Below are 19,095 nucleotides of genomic sequence, written 5' to 3' on the forward strand. Positions count from 1 at the left end.
TGGTTTGGTTGCTCTCTTCTTTCTTTGTTTCTTTTTTTCTTTATTACTTTTTAAATGTTTTATTTTACTTTTAATAATTATTTTTTATTTTAATAGCTTTATTATATTATATTTTATTTATTTATTTTTCTTTCTTTCTTTCTTTTTATCTCCTTTTTATTCTGAGCCGTGTGGATGACAGACTCTTGGTGCTCCAGCTGGGCGTCAGGGCTGTGCCTCTGAGGTGGGAGAGTCAAGTTCAGGATATTGGTCCACCAGAGACCTCCCAGAACTAAGTAATATCAAAGGGCAAAAACCTCCCAGAGATCTCCATCTCAATGCCAAGACGCAGCTCCACTGAATGACCAGCAAGGTACAGTGCTGGACAACCTATGCCAAACAATTAGCAAGACAGGAACACAACACCATCCATTAGAAGAGAAGCTTCCTAAAATCATAATAAAGTCACAGACACCCCAAAACACAACACCAGATGCAGACCTGCCCATCAGAAAGACAAGATCCAACCTTATCTACCAGAACACAGGCACTAGTCCCCTCCACCAGGAAGCCTACAAAACCCACTAAGCCAACCTTAGCCACTGGGGGCAGACACCAAAAACAAGAGAAACTACGAACCTGCAGCCTGCGAAAAGGAGACACGAAACACAGTAAGTTAAGCAAAATAAGAAGACAGAGAAACATTCAACAGGTGAAGGAGCAAGGTAAAAACCCACCAGACCTAAATACTGAAGAGGAAATAGGCAGTTTACCTAAAAAGAATTCAGAATAATGATAGTAAAGATGATCCAAAATCGTGGAAATAGAATGGAGAAAATACAAGAAACATTTAACAATGATTTAGAAGAACTAAACAGCAAACAAACAATGATGGACAACAAAATAAATGAAATTAAAAATTCTCTAGAAGGAATCAATAACAGAATAACTGAGGCAGAAGAACGGATAAGTGACCTGGAAGATACAATAGTGGAAATAACTACTGCAGAGCAGAATAAAGAAAAAAGAATGAAAACAATTGAGGACAGTCTCAGAGACCTCTGGGAGACAATTAAATGAACCAATATTCGAATTATAGGGATCGCAGAAGAAGAAGAGAAAAAGAAAGGGATAGAGAAAATATTTGAAGAGATTATAGGTGAAAATTTCCCAAAGGAGTTAATCAAGTCCAGGGAGCGCAGAAAGTCCCATACAGGATAAATCCAAGGAGAAACACGCCAAGACACATATTAATCAAACCACCAAAAATTAAATACAAAGAAAAAATATAAAAAGCAGCAAGGGAAAAACAAAAAAATAACATACAGGGGAATCCCCATAAGGTTAACAGCTGATTTTTAAGCAGAAACTCTGCAAGCCAGAAGGGAGTGGCAGGGCATATTTAAAGTGATGAAAGGGAAAAACCTACAACCAAGATTACTCTACACAGCAAGGATCTCATTCAGATTTGATGAATAAATTAAAACCTTTACAGACAAGCAAAAGCTAAAAGAATTCAGCACCACTGAACCCGTTTTACAACAAAAGCTAAAGGAACTTCTCTAGGCAGGAAACACAAGAGAAGGAAAAGACCTACAATAACAAACCCAAAACAATTAAGAAAATGGTAATAGGAACATACATATTGATAATTACTTTAAACGTAAATGGATAAATGCTCCAATCAAAAGACACAGATTGGCTGAAGGGACACAAAAACAAGACCCATATATATGCTATCTACAAGAGACTCACTTCAGACATAGGGACACATACAGACTGAAAGTGAAGGGATGGAAAAAGATATTCCATGCAAATGGAAATCAAAAGAAAGCTGGAGTAGCAATTCTCATATCAGACAAAATAGACTTTAAAACAAAGACTATTACAAGAGACAAAGAAGGACACTATATAATGATCAAGGGATCAATCCAAGAAGAAGATATAACAATTGTAAATATTTATGCACCCAACATAGGAGCACCTCAATATATAAGCCAAATGCTAACAGCCATAAAAGGGGAAATCGACAGTAACACAATCATAGTAGGGGACTTTAACAACCCACTTTCACCAAAGGACAGATCAACCAAAATGAAAATAAATAAGGAAACACAAGCTTTAAATGATACATCAAATAAGATAGACTTAACTGATATTTATAGGACATTCCATCCAAAAACAACAGAATACAATTTCTTCTCAAGTACCCATGGAACATTCTCCAGGATAGAACATATCTTAGGTCACAAATCAAGCCTCAGTAAATTTAAGAAAATTGAAATCGTATCACGTCTCTTTTCCGACCACAACACTATGAGACTAGATATCAATTACAGGAAAAAATCTGTAAAAAATACAAACACATGGAGGCTAAACAATACACCACTTAATACTCATGAGATCACTGAGGAAATCAAAGAGGAGATCAAAAATACCTAGAAACAAATGACAATGAAAACACGATGACCCAAAACCTATGGGATGCAGCAAAAGCAGTTCTAAGAGGGAACTTTATAACGATACAATCCTACCTTAAGAAACAAGAAACATCTCAAATAAACAACCTAACCTTACACCTAAAGCAATTAGAGAAAGAAAAACAAAAAAACCCTCAACATTAGCAGAAAAAGAAAGAAATGATAAAGATCAGATCAGAAATAAATGAAAAAAAAATGAAGGAGACAATAGCAAAGATCAATAAAACTAAAAGCTGGTTCTTTGAGAAGGTAAACAAAATTGATAAACCATTAGGCAGACTCATCATGATAAAAAGGAAGAAGACTCAAATCAATAGAATTAGAGATGAAAAAGGAGAAATAACAACTGACACTGCAGAAATACAAAGGATCATGAGAGATTACTACAAGCAACTATATGCCAATAAAATGGACAACCTGGAAGAAATGGACAAATTCTTAGAAATGCACAATCTGCCGAGACTGAACCAGGAAGAAATAGAAAATATGAACAGACCAATCACAAGCACTGAAATTGAAACTGTGATTAAAAATCTTCCAACAAACAAAAGCTCAGGACCAGATGCCTTCACAGGCAAATTCTATCAAACATTTAGACAAAAGCTAACATCTATCTTTCTAAAACTCTTCCAACATATAGCAGAGGGAGGAACACTCCCAAACTCATTCTACGAGGTCACCATCACCCTGATTCCAAAACAGACAAAGATGTCACAAAGAAAGAAAACTACAGGCCAATATCACTGATGAACATAGATGCAAAAATCCTCAACAAAATACTAGCAAACAGAATCCAACAGCACATTAAAAGGATCATACACCATGATGAAGTGGGGTTTATCCCAGGAATGCAAGGATTCTTCAATATATGCAAATCAATCAATGTGATACATCATACTAGCAAATTGAACAATAAAAACCATATGATCATCTTAATAGATGCAGAAAAAGCTTTTGACAAAATTCAACACCTATTTACGATAAAAACCCTCCAGAAACTAGGCATAGAGTGAACTTACCTCAACATAGTACAGGCAATATATGACAAACCCTCAGCCAACATAGTCCTCAATGGTGAAAAACTGAAACCATTTCCACTAAGATCAGGAATAAGACAAGGTTGCCCACTCTCACCACTATTATTCAACATTGTTTTGGAAGTTTTAGCCACAGCAATCAGAGAAGAAAAAGAAATAAAAGGAATCCAAATTGGAAAAGAAGAAGTAAAGCTGTCACTGTTTGCAGATGACATGATACTAGACATAGAGAATCCTAAAGATGCTGCCAGAAAACTACTAGAGCTAATCAATGAATTTGGTAAAGTAGCAGGATACAAAATTAATGTACAGAAATCTCCTGCATTCCTATACACTAATGATGAAAAATCTGAAAGTGAAATTAAGGAAACACTCCTATTCACCATTGCAATAAAAAGAATTAAATACCTAGGAATTAACCTACCTAAGGAGACAAAAAGCCTGTATGCAGAAAACTATACGACACTGATGAAAGAAATTAAAGATGATACAAATAGATGGAGAGATATACCATGTTTTTGGATTGGAAGAATCAACATTGTGCAAATGACTCTACTACCGAAAGCAATTTACAAAGTCAATGCAATCCCTATCAAATTACCAATGGCATTTTTCACAGAACTAGAACAAAAAATTTCACAAGTTGTATGGAAACACAAAAGACCCCGAATAGCCAAAGCAATCTTGAGAAAGAAAAACGGAGCTGGAGGAATCAGGCTCCCTGTCTGCAGACTATACTACAAAGCTACAGTAATCAAGACAGTATGGTACTGGCACAAAAACAGAAATAGAGATAAATGGAACAGGATAGAAAGCCCAGAGATAAACCCACGCACATATGGTCACCGTATCTTTGATAAAGGAGGCAAAAATATACAATGGAGAAAAGACAGCCTGTTAAGTAAGTGGTGCTGGGAAAACTGGACAGCTACCTGTAAAAGAATGAAATTATAACACTCTCTAACACCATACACAAAAATAAACTTAAAATGGATTACAGACCTAAATGTAAGGCCAGATAATATAAAACTCTTCGAGGAAAACATAGGCAGAAAACTCTATGACATAAGTCACAACAAGATCCTTTTTGACCCACCTCCTAGAGAAATGGAAATGAAAACACAAATAAACAAATTGGACCTAATGAAACTTAAAAGCTTTTGCACAGCAAAGGAAACCATAAACAAGACGAAAAGACAGCCCTCAGTATAGGAGAAATTATTTGCAAATGAAGCAACTGACAAAGGATTAATCTTCAAAATTTACAAGCAGCTCATGCAGCTCAACATCAAAAAAACAAACAACCCAATGCAAAAATGGGCAGAAGACCTAAATAGACATTTCTCCAAAGAAGATATACAGATTGCCAACAAACACATGAAAAATGCTCAACATCACTAATCATTAGAGAAATGCAAATCAAAACTACAATGATATCATCTCACACCGGTCAAAATGGCCATCATTAAAAAATCTACAAACAATAAATGCTGGAGAGGGTGTGGAGAAAAGGGAACCCTCTTGCACTGTTGGTGGGAATGTAAATTGATAGAGCCACTATGGAGAACAGTATGGAGGTTCCTTAAAAAACTAAAAATAGAACTACCATACAACCCAGCAATCCCACCACTGGGCATATACCCTGAGAAAACCATAATTCAAAAAGAATCATGTACCACAATGTTCATTGCAGCTCTATTGACAATAACTAGGACATGGAAGCAACCTAAGTGTCCATCGACAGATGAATGGATAAAGAAGATGTGGCACATATATACAATGGAATATTATTCAGCCATAAAAGGAAATGAAATTGAGTTATTTGTAGTGAGGTGGATGGACCTAGAGTCTGTCATACAGAGTGCTGTAAGTCAGAAAGAGAAAAACAAATACCGTATGCTAACACATATGTTGGAATCTAAATTAAAAAAAAAAAATGATCATGAAGAACCTAGTGGCAAGATGGGAATAAAGACACAGACCTGTTAGAGAATGGACTTGAGGAGACAGTGAGGGGGAAGGGTAAGCTGGGGCAAAGTGAGAGAGTTGCATGGACATATATACACTACCAAATGTAAAATAGATAGCTAGTGATAAGCAGCCGCATAGCACAGGGAGATCAGCTTGGTGCTTTGTTACCACCTAGAGGGGTGGGATAGGGAGGGTGGGAGGGTGAGAGCCACCAGAGGGAAGAGATATAGGGATATATATACATGTATATGTATAGCTGATTCAGTTTTTTATAAAGCAGAAACTAACACACCATTGTAAAGCAATTATACTCCAATAAAGATGTTAAAAAAAAAAGTACTTGTATCAGTGACTAGCCATGGAAGAGTCTGAGTATTATGAGGAACTGGAGTGAATGAATAAATAAGTTTGTTTTGGCAAGAAGGAAACAATGGATTCCGATACTGAGAAATTTTAAGGTGGAGATGGGTGAATTGAAGGAAAGATGTCGTTGAGGTCGTCTCTTGACTGCTTCTTCGGTATCAGTGATTCTCTGCCTGTGAACTCTGGACCAGCAGCATCAGCATCCCGTGGCAACTGTGAGAAATGGAAATTCTCTGGCTGTACCCCATACCGACTGAATCAGAAACTCTGGGGCTAGAGCCCATATATGTGTGTTTTAACAAGCCCTCCAGGAGATTCTGATGCATGCTCAAGTTTGACAACATTGTTCTAGATATGTTCACCTGTGAAAAGGTCTGTTGAGGTTTGGTACGTTGTACACCTCCAAGAGTTGGTTTCATTATTGGGAGCAGCAGGGATGAGTGAATTTTAAGAGAGCGTATGAAGAGGGCTAGCTGGTCTCCAGGGGAGATGAGCTGAAGGTAATACTTCCTGACAAGTCCATTTAGTGATTTTACTCTTTCGTGAGATAGCTGTCATAACATATTTTAAATGAGAGTGCAACCAGGCATGCTGGATGGTCAACAACAATAAAATTTGGGTAGATGTTTAATTGCCAAGGGAAAGACAAGAAAAAAAAAGAAAGGAAGTTATAGAAAACGTTCTGAGGATCAGAATATAGAAGATGGTCCTTCTTTTTCTCACCCACTCTGGGACTTAATTGAATCCTACTTGTCTTACTCACCCTACCTCCATCTCCTGATTTTTTCCATTGAAAATCTCACAGCTTACAGGTGAGCTAGAATTTATCATTGTTAGTCCTAGACTTGGTCCTAGCTATTTCAGAGATTGTCTGAAGGAAGTAAATACCTGACCAGGAAATATGCTGTGAAATGAGATCCTTGACATTTGGAAAATCCTCAAGGCTGCTTTCCTTCCCTTTCCTTTTCTGAGAGGAATTTAGGTCCCTTTGGCCTCCAAAAGCTATGCTGTGACAGCCAGGTGAGGCCAAGATCTTGTTTATCGTCTTTGTGGCTTTCATTCCAGGCCCTCATCCTGAAGAAGTGTCTTTCTCTATTGGTTTCTCCCTCATCCAGACTCCTCCCTTCCTTTCTTTCCTTCTTGCAACACTACAGGACTGTTAGAATGTGCTTAAATTCGAGGGAGAAAACTATTAGGAGAGAGTATGATTGTAAATGGGCTGTAGTGGGGTGTTCTCCAAGACACTGACAATGAGGAAGGGACATTTCTATAATGCATTTACCCTTGCCTTACATAAAGGTAGTACCCTAGGTCAAAAGTGATGAGATGGCAATAATAAGTTAATCAGCAGTGTCAATATATATGAGGGTAAGAATAAGTAGATGAGAGGAGTGTTTTTCTTGGAGACTTTAAAAGGGCAGACCAAATAGCAAAAACTTGGCAGGAAGTCTTCCAACAGATGTCGCTAATGTAACTAAGCATGCATACATACCATGCATCCATGCATCCATGCAGGCATTCATCCAACCATCCATGCACCCATGCATGCATGCATGCATGCCTCCATCAATTAGGTAGATATTTATCAAGCATTCACTCTACGCCCAGCACTGTTTTAGGAGCTGAGGATATAGAGGTGAATTATATAGGCCAGTTCCTTTCCCTAGGACCTTGGTACTTGCATTTCAGTATAGCAGACAGACAATAAACATGTAAACAAATAAACATGATGATGACAGATGAGGGTAAGTGCCATCAGAGAGATTAATGGGGTGATGAGATAGAGAGTACTTGGAGGAAGGTATGTATGAACGACGAGCTCTGGGAAGGCATCTCTGAGCAGTTGGGTTCCGAGCTGACATCTGAAAGTTAACAATGTGCCAGCCATTCAGAGATGGAGAGGGAACAAAGGAGGACAGATAGGAATTTCAGGCACGTATCACTTTATAGAAATGTGAACTAGGGGACCAATGAGTTTAAGAAAATTTATCCATAACCTGGAAACAAGTCAAGCGTGTGACTGCAATTTCTTTCAATGGCATACTGAAGCATTGTTTAACAGGCCCAAGGATGATTGATTTCCCTACAAGAATGTACCTTTGCATGATTTTGCTCTTTATTATTTATTAATTAAGAGCTCAGACTCTGTGAAGTTATATATGTTAAACTTACATATGATGCATTGATTTCTATCTAGTAGCAAAGATAACCCTGAAGTTTATGATTTATTGCTGTGAAGGACACTGATCAATTTTGTGTTTAGAAATCTTAGTCATGTTTAAAGAAAAAGACTGTGTAAACCCTATTCCTCTTGGAAAATAGTTTATCATCGTATTGGTTTCCTCATTCATGAATGAGTTGATTAAAATCTTTGACACATGATCATTGACAGTTGGATGGGTTATGCTTTTAACTTTTTGGAAATTATATTTTGACAAGACTCACCATGGCTCATCCCAGGGCTCTGGAGTCCAGAGATCAGCCTTAATGAGTTCATGTATTCTGCCTTTTAAAAGGCAAATATCCTATTTGACTAACTTAATCAGACTCTCCAAAGGGTCTTTGTGTCCAGCTGCTGACCACAGTAGAATCTCTCAAGACTCCTCATATGCCCTGGCCTTGATTTTTCCATGCTCACCAAGCAATGTTCTGATGGCTAACTCTGCTTCACAAAGGTTTAGACATCAGGGAAGGAGTATGGTGGAGCATGCTTATAATTTTTATTAAATAAATAATAAATTATATTAAAATTTTTATAAATTCATATATTGGCCTCCTGATGTAGGGATCTGACTCTTACATGAGTCACTTTTTCCAGGACCCATCAAGTGTGAGTGGCTGTCTAAGCAAAGAAGCTGGAGACCACAGCTGGTGGACAGGGCCTGGGCTGGAGCTGTCTAGCTGAGCGGCCACACTAGGCAACACGAGGAGGCATCTCACTTGTTTCTAACTCATTGGGTAGAGGCCAGGGTAATGATCATTCTAGCTTTCTTCTCCTTATTGGGATGGCTCAAAGGCATCTGCATCCTCTGTCGTGAGTTTAAGGTCACAGGAAGGAAGGTCCTCACATGCTCCCAGGGGACAAATACTTTATTTCTTATAATGTCAGTCAGTATGTTCTCCCCTGACAATGGTTTCATGTGGTCCCCAGAGACAAAATCTTGGCCTTTCCCAACCCTTTTTGGAAGTCTGAGCACCTTATAGCAGATGGGATTTCATGAGCACCGTGGCCATGAAAAGATGCTGACACCTCCTCCAGCTCCTGAGGAGGAGGGCCTGTGGGACTGTTCTACCCAGCACCTAAGAAAGGGTCACTTCTCTTGGCCTCAAGAACTCTATAAAAGCTATCCTTCTTCCTAAGAGAGAGCTCTCTTAATGTTTTATTTGAAAATTCTATTGAAAAGACTTTCCACAAGAAATGCCCAGGATGGTTGCAGATTACAATACTTTTTTCAAAAAACCTACATTCCTCTTTAATGTTTAAAATGTGGGAGAGTAACTGAATGCCCTACAGAAATGGACTCAGTACAATGGCCTCTCGGGATGTCAACTCAATTTGTGAAGACCTTCCTATTGACAAGGCTACATTTCAAAACATTTCCAAAAGCGCAAAAATGAAAATTGAGATCTTGAGGCAACATTTTCAGCTTCAACATTAACAAAGTGGTGCAATGAACGATGAAAAGTGGCCTAAATAAACACAAACGAACAAGCAAACAAGAGCAACCGGCATAAGAGAATGTCCATGTTGCCCACATGGAGCATTATTCAGACAGGACAGGGAGCCCCATCAGGTTGAATTATGCCTCAAGGATGCACAGAGCATCCTCATACTTTCCTTAGAACATTCCCTCCCCATCATCATTCAGCAACTTGGTCCAGCTGCCTAGTTCTCCCCAAGCATCTTCCCAGGAGCTGGTTAGCTATCTTAATTTTCAGTGCAGATGCAGGCATAGAAGGGTTAAATAATGTGAGGAAATTGCTTCTCCTCACAGCAATAAATCACGATTTATTGGAATAGATGTTCTAACAGGAAAATGTCCACCTTGGAAGACAACACGGCTCCCTCTTCACTTTACATGAGAGATCTCACCAGGGCACTGATTAGTGTTTATTTGGTTCTCTTAGTTCAGAATTTCAAAGTATTTTCCAAAGGTAATTTCCTCAAAAATCTTTTTTGAGTTAATCAGACATAGCTTGACCAGACAGAGATTGACCATTTTCCCCACAAAAGAGTTGTACCAGATCATGCCAACCCTTCTATACTTTTCACTCATAACGGTGCAATGAAGGACCACCCCTGTATCCCACAAGGGTTTCTGAGAGGGAGAGGGAGGAGTCTGGGCATCTGCAGAGCTGCCAGACCCTCATCCCAGGCTGCAGTGAGAGCAAGAGCCATCCTAGGTGAGGTTTGCCAGGTATGGGCAGGACTCAAACGCTCCTTAGTACAGTAACGCCAAGCAGGTGTTCCATGAGGAGCAAGTTCAAAGTCACATCAACAGGAAGAAGATTCTTTTATCACACACATTTTTTTTTTTTTTGTGGAAAACGATACATAACATAAAATCTACTTTTAACCGTTTTAAGTGCACAGCTCTGTGGCATTAAGTACATTGACATTGCTGTGCACCCATCACCACCATCCACATCTGGAACTTTCCCATCTTCCCCACTGAAAATGTGTACCCATCAAACACTAACTTGCAAAGTTCTTTTTTTTATGTAAGACCAGATTATATAGTTTCCTGGGGAGAAAAAACATAGCACTTGCTTTGACAAGGTGTTCTCTCTTCTTAGATATTGAGGAAATCAGACTTGATTCTCACTGATGAAAAGATTATCTTTGCATGGCAGTACCTACTTTTGGCCTCATTTTCAGGACACCCATTCCCCTCCCTTTGGAACTTGGCAGAGGAGGACTCCCATGAGCAGTGGAGGCTTGACACATGAAGGGGTGAAATTTTCTCCTGGGATGGTGTTTATTGGAGAAGAAGGAATGTGTTCCCAGCATGGGATGAGTGAAAATAGGAAGGCTTCCTGAAGAGAAAGAGAGGAGAGCGTGGGCAAGGATGACTTTGGCCACATATGTGCAGTGGGTTACTCTCTTGAACATCACAGGTACAGAATATTCCACCATCACAGAGAGTTTTACTGGACAGAGTCAGACAGACCTGAATCTGGTTATGTCACTTGCAAGTTCCATGAATTTATTCAAGTGATTTCAGTTTTCTCAGTTTTCTCATCTGCAAAATGGGATATTACCAGTGTCTCCCCATGGAAGAGCCAGCTCGATAGTCACCAAAAAACACCCAAAATTCAACTAGACCACATTTCTCAGCTGCTCTTGCAGTTCAGTGTGGCTGTATGACTGAGTTCTAGTCATCAGAATATAGGCAGCAATGTCAAGTGCTGCTTTCAGCAGAAACCTCTAGAGAGAGCACTCTCCACATTTTTTTTAAACGTCTTTATTGGAGTATAATTGCTTTACATTGTTGTGTTAGTTGCCGCTGTATAACAGAGTGAATCAGCTATACGTATACATATATCCCCATATCCCCTCCCTCTTGTGTCTCCCTCCCACTCTCCCTATCCCACCCCTCTAGGTGGTCACAAAGCACCGAGCTGACCTACCTGTGCTATGCAGCTGCTTCCCACTAGCTACCTATTTTACATTTGGTAGTGTATATAGGTCAATGCCACTCTCTCACTTCGTCTCAGCTTACCCTTTCCCCTCCCCATGTCCTCAAGTCCATTCTCTACGTCTGCGTCTTTATTCTTGCCCTGCCCCTAGATTCTTCAGAACCATTTTTTTTTAGATCGCATATACATGTGTTAGCATACGGTATTTATTTTTCTCTTTATGACTTACTTCACTCTGTATGACACATTCTAGGTCCATCCACCTCACTACAAAAAACTCAATTTCGTTTCTTTTTATGGCTGAGTAATATTCCATTGTATATATGTGTCACAACTTCTTTACCCATTCACCTCTTGATGGACACTTAGGTTGCTTCCATGTCCTAGCTATTGTAAATAGTGCTGCAAAGAACATTGTGGTACATGACTCTTTTTGAATTATGGTTTTCTCAGGGTATATGCCCAGTGGTGGGATTGCTGGGTTGTATGGTAGTTCTATTTTTAGTGTTTTAAGGAACGTCCATACTGCTCTACAGAGGGGCTCTATCAATTTACATTCCCACCAACAGTGCAAGAGCGTTCCCTTTTCTCCACACCCTCTCCAGCATTTATTGTTTCTAGATTTTTGGATGATGGACATTCTGACCAGGGTGAGGTGATACCACATTGCAGTTCTGATTTGCATTTCTCTAATGATTAGTGATGTTGAGCATTCTTTCATGTGTTTGCTGGCAATCTGTATATCTTCTTTGGAGAAATGTCTATTTAGGTCTTCTGCCCATTTTTGGATTGGGTTGTTTGTTTTTTTGATATGGAGATGCATGAGCTCCTTGTGTATTCTGGAGATTAATCCTTTGTCCGTTGTTTCATTTGCAAATATTTTCTCCCATTCTGAGGGTTGTCTTTTCGTCGTGTTTATGGTTTCCTTTGCTGTGCAAAAGCTTTTAAGTTTCATTAGGTCCCGTTTGTTTATTTTTGTTTTTATTTCCATTTCTCTAGCAGGTAGGTCAAAAAGGATCTTGCTGTGATTTATGTCACAGAGTGTTCTGCCTATGTTTTCCTCTAAGAGTTTTATAGTGTCTGACCTTACATTTAAGTCTTTAATCAATTTTGAGTTTATTTTTGTGTATGGTGTTAGGGAGTGTTCTAATTTCATTCTTTTATATGTACCTGTCCAGTTTTCCCAGCACCACTTATTGAAGAGGCTGTCTTTTCTCCATTGTATATTCATGCCTCCTTTATCAAACATAAGGTGACCATATGTGCGTGAGTTTATCTCTGGGCTTTCTATCCTGCTCCATTGATCTATATTTCTGTTTTTGTGCCAGTACCATACTGTCCTGATTACTGTAGCTTTGTAGTATAGACTGAAGTCCAGGAGCCTGATTCCTCCAGCTCCATTTTTCTTTCTCAAGGTTGCTTTGGCTCTTCGGGGTCTTTGGTGTTTCCATGCAAATTGTGAAATTTTTTGTTCTAGTTCTGTGAAAAATGCCATTGGTAATTTGATAGGGATTGCATTGAATCTGTAGATTGCTTTGGGTAGTAGAGTCATTTGCACAATATTGATTATTCCAATCCAAGAACATGGTATATCTCTCCATCTGTTGGTATCATGTTTAATTTCTTTCATCAGTGTCTTATACTTTTCTGCATACAGGTCTTTTGTCTTCTTAGGTAGGTTTATTCCTAGGTATTTAATTCTTTTTGTTGCAATGGTAAATGGGAGTGCTTCTTTAATTTCTGTTTCAGGATTTTCATCATTAGTGTATAGGAATGCAAGAGATTTCTGTGCATTAATTTTGTATCCTGCTACTTTACCAGATTCATTGAATAGCTCTAGTAGTTTTCTGGTAGCATCTTTAGGATTCTCTATGTATAGTATCATGTCATCTGCAAACAGTGACAGTTTTACTTCTCCTTTTCCAATTTGGATTCCTTTTATTTCTTTTTTTTCTCTGATTGCTGTGGCTAAAACTTTCAAAACTGTGTTGAATAATAGTGGTGAGAGTGACTTTGTCTTGTTTCTGATCTTAGTGGAAATGGTTTGTTTTTCACCATTGAGAGCGATGTTGGCTGTGGGTCTGTCATATATGGCCATTTTTATGTTGAGGTAAGGTCCCTCTATTCCTAATTTCTGGAGAGTTGTTATCAGAAATGGGTGTTGAATTTTGTCGAAAGCTTTTTCTGAATCTATTGAGATGATCACATGATTTTCACACTTCAATTTGTTAATATGGTATATCACATTGATTGATTTCCGTATATTGAAGAATCCTTGAATTCCTGGGATAAATCCCACTTGATCATAGTGTATGAACCTTTTAATGTGCTTTTGGATTCTGTTTGCCAGTATTTTGTTGAGGATTTTTGCATCTATGTTCATCAGTGATATTGGCCTGTAGTTTTCCTTTTTTGTAACATCTTTGTCTGATTTTGGTATCACGGTGATGGTGGCATCATAGAATGTGTTTGGGAGTGTTCCTCCGTCTGCTGTATTTTGAAAGAGTTTGAAAAGGATAGGTGTTAGCTCTTCTTTCAATGGTTTATAGAATTCACCTGTGAAGCCATCTGGTCCTGGGATTTTGTTTGTTGGAAGATTTTTAATCACAGTCTCAATTTTAGTGCTTGTGATTGGTCTGTTTATATTTTCTATTTCTTCCTGATTCAGTCTTATAAGGTTGTGCTTTTCTAAGAATATGTCCACTTCTTCCAGGTTGTCCATTTTATTGGCATATAGTTGCTTGTAGTAATCTCTCATGATCCTTTGTATTTCTGCAGTGTCAGGTGTTATTTCTCCTTTTTCATTTCTAATTCTATTGATTTGAGCCTTCTCCCTTTTTTCTTGATGAGTCTGGCTAATGGTTTATCAATTTTGTTTATCTTCTCAAAGAATCAGCTTTTAGTTTTTTTGTCTTGGTTATTGTTTACTTCATTTCTTTTTCATTTATTTCTGATCTGATCTTTGTGATTTCTTTCCTTCTGCTAATTTTGGGATTTTTTTGTTTTGCATTCTCTAATTCCTTTAGGTGTAAGGTTAGGTTGTTTATTTGAGATTTTTCTTGTTTCTTGAGGTAGGATTGTATTGCTATAAAGTTCCCTCTTAGAACTGCTTTTGCTGCACCCCATAGGTTTTGAGCCATCGTGTTTTCATTGTAATTTGTTTCTAGGTATTTTTTGATTTTCTCTCTGATTTCTGCAGTGATCTCTTGGTTATTTACTAGCATATGTTTTAGCCTCCATGTGTTTTGATTTTTTACATTTTTTCCCTGTAATTAATATCTAGTCTCAATGCATTGTTGTTGGAAAAGATACTTGATACAATTCCAATTTTCTTAAATTTGCCAAGGATTGAGTTGTGACCCAAGATATGATCTATCCTGGAGAATGTTCCATGAGCACTTGAGAAGACAGTGCATTCTGTTGTTTTTGGATGGAATGTCCTATAAGTATCAACTAAGTCCATCTTGTTTAATGTATCATTTAAAGCTTGTGTTTCCTTATTTATTTTCATTTTGGTTGATCTGTCCTTTGGTGAAAGTGGGGTGTTAAAGTCCCAACTATGATTTTGTTACTGTTGATTTCTCCTTTTATGGCTGTTAGCATTTGCCTTATGTATTGAGGTCCTCCTATGTTGGGTGCATAAATATTTACAATTGTTAGATCTTCTTCTTGGATTGACAGCTTGATCATTATGTAGTGTCCTTCTTTGTCTCTTGTAATAGTTTTATTTTAATGTCTATTTTGTGTGATATGAGAATTGCTACTCCAGCTTTCTTTTGATTTCCATTTGCATGGAATATCTTTTTCCATCCCCTCACTTTACGTCTGTATGTGTCCCTAGGTCTGAAGTGGGTCTCTTGTAGACAGCATATATACAGGGCTTGTTTTTGTATCCATTCAGCCAGTCTATCACTTTTGGTTGGAGCATTTAATCCATTTATATTTAAGGTAATTATCAATATGTATGTTCCTATTACCATTTTCTTAATTGTTTTGGGTTTGTTGTCTTAGGGCTTTTTCTTCTCTTGTGTTTCCTGCCTAGAGTAGTCCTTTAGCATTTGTTGTAAAGCTGGTTTGGTGGTGCTGAATTCTCTTAGCTTTTGCTTGTCTGTAAAGTTTTTAATTTCTCCGTCGAATTTGAATGAGATCCTTGCTGGATAGGGTATTACTGGTTGTAGGTTTTTCCCTTTCATCAGTTTAAATATGTCCTGCCACTCCCTTCTGGCTTGCAGAGTTTCTGCTGAAATATAATCTCTTAACCTTATTGGGATTCCCTTGTATGTCATTTGTTGCTTTTCCTTTGCTGCTTTCAATATTTTTTCTTTGTATTTAATTTTTTGTTTGTTTTTTTGTTTGTTTGTTTTTTTATACTGTAGGTTCTTAATAGTCATCAATTTAATACATATCAGTGTATACATGTCAATCCCAATCACCGAATTCAGCACACCACCATCTCCACCCCACCGTGGTTTTCCCCCTTGGTGTTCATACGTTTGTTCTCTACATCTGTGTCTCAACTTCTGCCCTGCAAACTGGTTCATCCATACCATTTTACTATGTTCCACATACATACATTAATATATGATATTTGTTTTTCTCTTTCTGACTTACTTCACTCTGTATGAGAGTCTCTAGATCCATCCACGTCTCTACAAATGACTCAGTTTCATTCCTTTTTATGGCTGAGTAATATTCCATTTTATATATGTACCACACCTTCTTTATCCATTCAGCTGTCGATGGGCATTTAAGTTGCTTCCATGACCTGGCTATTGTAAATAGTGCTGCAATGAACATTGGGGTGCATGTGTCTTTTTGAATTACGGTTTTCTCTGGGTATATGCCCAGTAGTGGGATTGCTGGATAATATGGTAATTCTATTTTTACTTTTTTAAGGAATGTCCATACTGTTCTCCATAGTGGCTGTATCAATTTACATTCCCACCAACAGTGCAAGAGGGTTCCCTTTTCTCCACACCCTCTCCAGCATTTATTGTTTCTAGATTTTCTGATGATGCCCATTCTAACTGGTGTGAGGTGATACCTCATTGTAGTTTTGATTTGCATTTCTCTAATAATTAGTGATGTTGGCAGCTTTTCATGTGCTTCCTGGCCATCTGTATGTCTTCTTTGGAGAAATGTCTATTTAGGTCTTCTGCCCATTTTTGGATTGGGTTTTTTCTTTAATATTGAGCTGAATGAGCTGTTTATATATTTTGGAGATTAATCCTTTGTCCGTTGATTCATTTGCAAATATTTTCTCCCATTCTGAGGGTTGTCTTTTTGTCTTTTTTATGGTTTCCTTTGCTGTGCAAAAGCTTTGAACTTTCATTAGGTCCCATTTGTTTATTTTTCTTTCTATTTCCATTACTCTAGGAGCTGGATCAAAAAAGATCTTGCTGTGATTTATGCCAACATGTGTTCTTCCTATGTTTTCCTCAAAGAGTTTTATAGTGTGCGGTCTTACATTTAGGTATTGAATCCATTTTGAGTTTATTTTTGTGTATGGTGTTAGGGAGTGTTCTAATTTCATTCTTTTACATGTAGCTGTCCAGTTTTCTCAGCACCACTTATTGAAGAGACTGTCTTTTCTCCATTTGCCTCCTTTGTCATAGATTAGTTGACCATAGGTGCGTGGGTTAATCTCTGGGCTTTCTATCTTGTTCCATTGATCCATGTTTCTATTTTTGTGCAAGTACCATATTGTCTTGATTACTGTAGCTTTGTAGTATAGTCTGAAGTCAGGGAGTCTGATTCCTCCAGCTCCATTTTTTTCCCTCAAGACTGCTTTGGCTATTAGGGGTCTCTTGTGTCTCCATACAAATTTTAAGATGATTTGATCTAGTTCTGTAAAAAATGCCATTGGTAATTGGATAGGGATTGCATTGAATCTGTAGATTGCTTTGGGCAGTATAGTCATTTTCACAATATTGATTCTTCCAATCCAAGAACATGGTGTATCTCTTCATCTGTTGGTATCATCTTTAATTTCCTTCATTAGTGTCTTATACTTTTCTGCATACAGGTCTTTTGTCTCCTTAGGTAGGTTTATTCCTAGGTATTTTATTCTTTTTGTTGCAATGGTAGATGGGAGTGTTTCCATAATTTCTCTTTCAGATTTTTCATCATTAGTGTATAGGAATGCAAGAGATTTCTGTGCATTAATTTTGTATCCTGCAACTTTACCAAATTCATTCATTAGCTCTAGTAGTTTTCTGGTGACATTTTAGGATTCTCTATATATAGTATCATGTCATCTGCAAACAGTGACAGTTTTACTGCTTCTTTTCCAATTTGTATTCTTTTATTTCTTTTTCTTCTCTGATTGCTGTGGCTAGGACTTCCAAAACTATGTTGAATAATAGTGGTGAGAGTGGACATCCTTTTCTCATTCCTGATCTTTGAGGAAATGCTTTCAGTTTTTCACCATTGAGAATGATGTCTGCTGTGGGCTTTTCTTATATGGCCTTTATTATGTTGAGGTAGGTTCCCTCTGTGCCCACTTTCTGGAGAGTTTTTATCATAAAAGGGTGTTGAATTTTGTCAAAAGCTTTTTCTGCATCTATTGAGATGATCATATGGTTTTTATTCTTCAATTTGTTAATATGGTGTATCACATTGATTGATTTGCATATATTGAAGAATCCTTGCATCCCTGGGATAAATCCCACTTGATCGTGGTGTATGATCCTTTTAATGTGTTGTTGGATTCTGTTTACTAGTATTTTGTTGAGGATTTTTGCATCTATATTCATCAGTGATATTGGTCTGTAATTTTCTTTTTTTGTAGTATCTTTGTCTGGTTTTGGTATCAGGGTGATAGTGGCGTCATAGATTTACTTTGGGAGTGTTCCTTCCTCTGCAACTTTTTGGAAGAGTTTGAGAAGGATGGGTGTTAGCTCTTCTCTAAATGTTTGATACAACTCACCTGTGAATCCATCTGGTACTGGACTTTTGTTTGTTGGAAGATTTTAATCACAGTTTCAATTTCATTACTTGTGATTGGTCTGTTCATATTCTCTGTTTTTTCCTGGTTCAGTCTTGGAAGGTTATACCTTTCTAAGAATTTGTCCATTTCTTCCAGGTTGTCCATTTTATTGGCCTAGAGTTGCTTGTCGCAGTCTCTTAGGTTGCTTTGTATTTCTGCGGTGTCTGTTGTAACTTCTCCTTTTTCATTTCTAATTTTATGGATTTCAGTCCTCTCCCTCTTTTTCTTGATGAGTCTGGCTAATGGTTTATCAATTTTGTTTATCTTCTCAAAGAACCAGCTTTTAGCTTTATTGATCTTTGCTATTGTTTTTTTTTCTATTTCATTTTTTTCTGCTCTGATCTTTATGATTTCTTTCCTTCTGCTAACTTTGGGTTTTGTTTGTTCTTCTTTCTCTAGTTCCTTTAGGCGTAAGGTTAGAATGTTTACTTGAGCTTTTTCTTATTTCTTGAGGTAGGCCTGTATAGCTATAAACTTCTCTCTTAGGACTCCTTTTGCTGCATCCCATAGGTTTTGGATCGTCATGTTTTCATTGTCATTTGTCTCTAGGTATTTTTTTATTTCCTCTTTGATTTCTTCAGTGATCTCTTGGTTATTTAGTAACGTATTGTTTAGCTTCCAAGTGTTTGTGTTTTTT

General features: G+C 37.7%; 1 protein-coding gene and 1 long non-coding RNA gene across 3 annotated transcripts in view; one reads left to right on the top strand and one right to left on the bottom strand.

Annotated features, from left to right (window-relative positions):
- Positions 1–10,380, top strand: part of LOC309659518 — a 51,625-nt gene extending 41,245 nt beyond the window's left edge. Inside the window, exon 2 of the long non-coding RNA XR_014262855.1 lies at positions 4,848–10,380. This is a non-coding gene — a long non-coding RNA (uncharacterized lncRNA). The remainder of the gene's footprint in view (positions 1–4,847) is intronic.
- The window catches only part of CPNE4 (copine 4), a 629,469-nt gene that overhangs the window by 118,972 nt on the left and 491,402 nt on the right, over positions 1–19,095 (bottom strand). The window lies entirely within an intron of this gene.

The sequence above is a fragment of the Balaenoptera physalus genome (assembly GCF_965194825.1).
Source record: "Balaenoptera physalus genome assembly, chromosome: 4".
NCBI classification, from domain to species: Eukaryota; Metazoa; Chordata; class Mammalia; order Artiodactyla; family Balaenopteridae; genus Balaenoptera; species Balaenoptera physalus.